We start from the raw sequence: 6,386 nt of genomic DNA, 5'->3' as shown, positions 1-6,386 counted from the left end.
AAGTTATTCAATGTTAAAAAAGTAGAACGACGCCGACAGACGGCCCGAAAATAACATAAAACGCGCGGTACGCCTCGCCCGCACTGCACGACATCATTTTAATAAAAAGATAATAATTTTGACGCTATCTTGTATATCTTTCTAGGATTTATTCAAAAATCATACTTTGACATCAAAATTGTAATCTCCACCCCAAGAAACCAAAAAAAAGACGTATTGCACTTGTTATAATTATTATCTTTTTATTAAAATGATGTCGTGCAGCGCGGGCGAGGCGTACCGTGCGTTTTATGTTATTTTCGGGCCGTCTGTCGGTGTCGTTCTACTTTTTTAACATTGAATAACTTGCTGTACCTCCATTTTGATATGGAATTCGGGATCCTTATCCATAAAAACATATAAATCGATGTACGACAAGTTAATATTGAAAAAATATAAAAACCAACCCCTTAAAAACACCACCCCAATCCGCCAAAACGCCCCCAAAAATATTTTTAACTAAAAATTTAAATTCAGAAGGCTTAAAAACCCTAAAATCGATGTGTTATATGCCCATATTTTTTAAAACTTTAATTTTTGTATTTTTTTGGCCGCCATCTTGAATTTCTCAAAATGCTCAAGGATGTCAAGGTGGCATTCTCAAAGTAGACATCCTTACGAACAAAAAACCGTCAAAGAACCTTCACCGTACCTCACTTCCAGGTTAAGCCAAAAATCCCAGTTTGGCATCCAGACTATTAGGGAAGCGATTGAAGAATGAAAGGACACGTCACGGAGAACGGCAGCAACCGCGCGGTACAGCAATAGTGCTGTCGCTTGTTTACTTACATGTTTTCTATAATATTAATAATTATATGTTTGTGTGCCAATTAATATAGTTTGCGTTGAGCAGATTGTTGCTGCCCTTTCTTCCAGTAAGACAACACAAAAGTAACTGGTGATTGCTGAGAAAAAAATTAAAGAACTCCAAATTTCACCACTTCTTTGGGAGTGGCTCCCAAACGAAACACGTTTGACCCTCGGTTTATTTGAAAAAAAGTGCTTATCTTGAACCCCTCGGCCCTATACCACCCAATTTTCACCCTGTATAACCAACTTTAAATGACATCCTTACCTTTCCATGTCCGTATATATTAGAAGTTTTAGTTTTTGTTAAGATGAATTCAGATATTTTCAATCGTCTGAACGTTAATCATCAATACAACACAAGGTATGGTCATAAGCTGCAGTATGAAAGACATAATCTGGAAAAGTATAAACAATATAAATTGTGCACAACTCTTGTACAGATAAAGCGCATTTTTTAAACCGAAACAGCTTTTGTTTTGACATCACTAATTGATATATTTCTTGCAGACGTCTCAATCGCCCTTTGTGAGTACACGAACTTATAAATTAAGATGGACTGTTAATGCTGAATTGACAAATGACACCTACAAAACCAGTTCCACCCCCCCCCCTCTGATCTCGAAAATGAGTCGCCCGGAAAAGCTATAGTTTGTACAAATCAGTTTCTTTTGATGAGACCTAAGCGTTCACTTAGCCCCAGGCTTAGCCCCCATTTGATTTTTCCTATTATCTCCGAAACCAAAAAGGCACAAACGATGAGTATGAAAGCACGATTAAACACAATCGAAGTACTACGCAATACCGTCGATGAACTATCAAAAAGTTTAATTTTTGGGAGGGCTAAGCGTTCACTTAGCCCCCATTTGATTTTTTCGATTATCTCCAAAACCAAAAAAGCACAAACGGTGCGCATAAATGCACAATTGAGGGACAATACATAAAAAAAATTGGTTCATTTTTGGGCTAATGGGGGGCTAAGTGAACGGACCCTATGATAAATGTGTGTTCTCTTGATTTATTTTTTGACGGTAAAAAAACATTCCATTGAATGCGATTGACGACTGCGTCTTTTCTCTTGCTATGGAAATTCATAATAGCTTTGAAATTTCTTATTCGATCCGTAAACTCGAGAACTTAAGAGGCCGTTCTCTGCATACGACTAGGAAAGCGCTTCAATAGAAATTATATGGGTCGAATAGCGTGTCTAGGTGTGGGACTTAGTATAACATTTTGAGTAAATTGGATTCTATACCGTGTTGTTAGGTGCCGATGTAAAGATAAAGGACTCATCTATGCCTCTATTGTAACAGATTTTTGATTTAATACTCGAATTTTGCATAAATAATTGTAGAAGTACTTGATATTTATGGTATTTTCAGGTGCCGTAATTATTAATATTTAAAAAATATTAAAAATATGTTACAAGAGAGACGTAGAAAAAGGTTTAGAAGCAAACGTGCCGGCATGGCGTTTTCGAGTCTTCGTTTCGTAAAAGTGCAATACAATTTCTTTCATGAAGCCGATTTTAAAAACCTTTCATTTCACATCATAATAGATTATATTGCACTTCTCTCATTTGAATTTTAAAGTTGTTGTTTAAAGTAGTACTTAATTCCAAATTTTGTCTCAAAACATGTTATTTGTGCATTTATATACGGAAACAGCAATTAAACAATATCTGTAAATGCTCGCACAACTGAGACTGACAGTATATTGCATATTCTGAAATATCCCAAAACATTGTCTATAGGTACAATAATAGTAAAGTTTAATTTCGATCTTAAAGTCTACATAAGGTAAGATCGTTGGAATCAAGATTTACATGTAAGTTGATAACTTTGACGTCATTTCCTAAGAGGTGTGCAAATAATAACATGTATTACGTAAGCATAAGTTTGTAAATACAGAGATAATATTGCATTGCAATACGATCTTCACCTGCTGTTATAACTCCCACGCAGTCTACGAGATAAGTACGCGAAAGTAGCGTCATCTAAAGAAATCTAATCACTTTGATTCAGTTGAGTAGGTGGTATAAAACCTCGATTAAAATTTAGTTACTTTTAAAAAGCGGAGTTTGTCCCAGAGGGCAACCTACGGAGAAACTCCGTTAAAGTGGACCCTTCAAAAAGCATTGCGTTGTCTTTCTATTCAGATTTATTATTTTCAGATTTATTATTCAATTGGTAATATGGGTATAAAGTTACCAGTTTCGTTCACGCAGAAAAAACAACGGTGTTGCTCAAGTACCGATTGCACCGTACTCGATCGTGATCCGTAGGTGAACGAAAAGCCGCGGATACTGTCGATACGGTACTTACCTAATAAGGCTCAATTGGTTTGTTAATGCCAATCTAAAATTCTCGCACATCCCCTTTGATAGTAAAGTGAGGTCGCGTAGTGAAGATATTTTATATTGAGGAAATTCGTATATGAGGATCTTTTGTGTAATTAGGTACCTACTGTGATTCAATTTTGGAGACTTTGATTTGATATTTGAGAATAAACCAGTATTGCTGTGGGTACCTAAATTGATAGTTCCACTGCGATTACTACCCTCATATCTTCTCGATTTCATACGGGAAGAGTTAAGATAGAAATTGAGTGGCGCTCAACCCCATTGGTATAGTGGAAACGATCTAACGAAGGAAAAAGATCATATGCCCAGAACGAACTTCCGCTGTGACAGATATCAAGCTTTTATTGTATTTCCCAACCGACTGTGTAGCTGAGTGGTAGAGCGTAATTGGGTTACATATTATCTTTGATTATGTAGTCGGAGGTTGGGTGTTCGAGGCGCGGAGATGAGAAATTTCTTAACTCAGTCTCGAGCATTCTGCTAGCTACTCCCGCCGCCCGCAGCGCCCACTCTGCCGACCATTTAGAGACCGAAATAATATCTTGGTGGAAGAAACTCAAACTAAATGTCAAGGAAATATCGATTCTCTATACCAGAGGCAATCAACATAAATAAATACCAAGATATTGGTGCGCTTAACACACAATTAACGTTTTTCCACCATGGTGATGGAAGGGATATTAAAAAAACAAACTGAAATACGTACTGAGAAAGCCAAAGACGCGTTCTATAGGTTTAGTCAAAAATAATTGATGGTAATGGTGATAGTTAGATCATTGAATAGATACAAAAAACTACTACAATCAGATCGTTCGATATTGATTAAAAAAGTTGAATCAGCTTTCAAGTCTCTGATGTGTCAGAAGATAAAATCATCAAATGCCCTTGGAAGTAGTGGCGGACTGGGCCGGTGGGCAACCGGGCAAGTGCCCGGTGGGCCGCTGTACTTTGGGTCGGCGCCAGTGCGGTCAGCGGTGGTACGGTGTCGGATGTCCCCCCAAAAAAACTGCACTTTTAATCGATTTTGGAATAAGTGCAAATGCTTTAAAATGCTATTTTAGGGGGTTACTTTGGAGAACAATTTCGGGTATAACCAACCCTCCGTTATGTGGCTGGTGCTGTTCGGTTGCCCGGGCCAGTTCAATTTGTCAGTCCGCCACTGCTTGGAAGTTGCAGTCTGAATGCACTTCTGCGATTTAAACAATATTTTCCTATAAACTTTGAGGCTACAATATCATTTAATTCTTGTATACTTATATACATACCTACTTAGTAAGAAAAGAAGCCACTTCCCCCATCGACCAATGTTTGAGTAACAAACTAAACTAAATTTGTGATTGAAATTAAGTGGGCAAAAAATGGCTTCAAAAATCTATGTCCATTACTTTCCCTATAATAGTCTTTGAATATAATATTCAAAGCTACAGTAAGTAGTAGACTCAGATCGTCGTTGCACCTTGCATTGTAATAGATTTCGGTTTCTGCAAAGAGTATACGTTATATCATTGAATAAAAACACTATAAGAAGCCTAACCCCGTGGAAATAAAGCGCGACAGAGATTGAACTGAGAATATAATGGGAACACTGTCAATAGTGTCGATTCTTGAACTGAGAAGAATGAGAATTTGCTTTCCTCCTATTTACCGCAAAGAGAGTTCGGTGATCACAACCAATGCGGGTGCAAGGGGATTTGTGAGATTTGTCGCGCTTTCTTCCATAAGCGTTAGGCTTCTTATAGTGTTTTTATTCAATGGTTATATCAAAGAGCAAAGATCATACTACACTCTTGCAAAGAGTAACTCTTTGGTTATATACTTGGTTTCTGTAAGAATTGGTAATCAACAGGTATAAGTGGACCACATGCGCTAAGAACTGTACGAGTTATTTGGGTTGCCTAACCGTGCCATTACTTTCGAACGTTAAATTCAATGGTTTAATCACAGATTTAAATATACTACAGATGGATCATGAGATAGGCGATTGTGGAAACACAACAAACGTTCCAGTTGCTAGCGCACCTATATGAATTTTATTAAATCGAAAGTTTTAGTTTGCGTCTCAGCTTAAAATAATCAGCAGGAGTCTGTATAACGATGGCATAGAAGGTTTTTACTATTGATGGTGCTGAAAAGCAATAGGATATTAATCTTTTCTTCGTAATTAAAACAATGGGTCTTTGTATTGTGCGTTTGCCGTTTGTGTTCAAATACGACCTTGTGTGGGCGTATCTGTGGCGGTTCTCTCTCCTTTAATTTAAATTAATAAAATCCAAGAACAATTTTTTTCTATAGAATGGTAGTTTCAGTTTCAGCCTGAAAATTAAAATTCTGTAATCAACTACTATCAATCGAAAGTTTTGATATGTCTATACGTTCATTCAAGGCATCGCCAAATGAAATTGAAATCGGGTGTAAAATTCTTGCAGAACAGCTTTTTATAACTACTCGAAAACTTCACTCGTTATCTGTTTGTTTATTTTAACTTAATTTTACTACCCGCGTGTCAGTAAGGGAGGTATTGCAGTGGGGTAAAAATGACCCCTCCCTTTTTTTACGGGAATACATCAAATACATGTTTTGAGGCACCAGGAATCCGAATCAAACGAAATCTCGATGATGTATACAGGGTGATTTATATCAAAGTTGTATTTTTTTAAATAGAACTCACCTATATTATTGCATATTTCGATTACTTGGTCAATTTTAGTGTGACTTTATTTACACATGATATCTAAAATGAGTGGCTGAGCGTCATTTTGTCAAAAAATAGATGTCCAGTAAAAATTGAAAACGAAGTTTCCATAAAACTTAGAAGGCCATGACGCTGCAGTATTACGAATCATCACGTGTGCTTACCTACATACACCGAACGGTCAAAGTTAAACTTTTTTGTGCTAAAAGAAATCACTGTCAATTTTCAAAATTTCAATCAAAGATAACTAAATTTTTTTAAATGAAACTACCAAGGTTTTTATTGCATCAAATGTAGGATTTGATTACCTTTCTAACGATATAAGCACGCCGTATTTACCTTTTATACATATTTTTGTAATTCAACCATTTCTAATAATACACAACGTTTTTCGATTTTCAAAGCCTCTCAGCCGATAAAAGTTATAAACACCTATTCTAATTATAAAACAGGGAGTTATATTGAAAAAAAGTGCAACTTTGATAT

Source organism: Photinus pyralis, unplaced genomic scaffold (genome assembly GCF_008802855.1).
Source record: "Photinus pyralis isolate 1611_PpyrPB1 unplaced genomic scaffold, Ppyr1.3 Ppyr1.4_LG2, whole genome shotgun sequence".
NCBI classification, from domain to species: Eukaryota; Metazoa; Arthropoda; class Insecta; order Coleoptera; family Lampyridae; genus Photinus; species Photinus pyralis.
Note: the sequence above shows the minus strand (reverse complement) of the source record.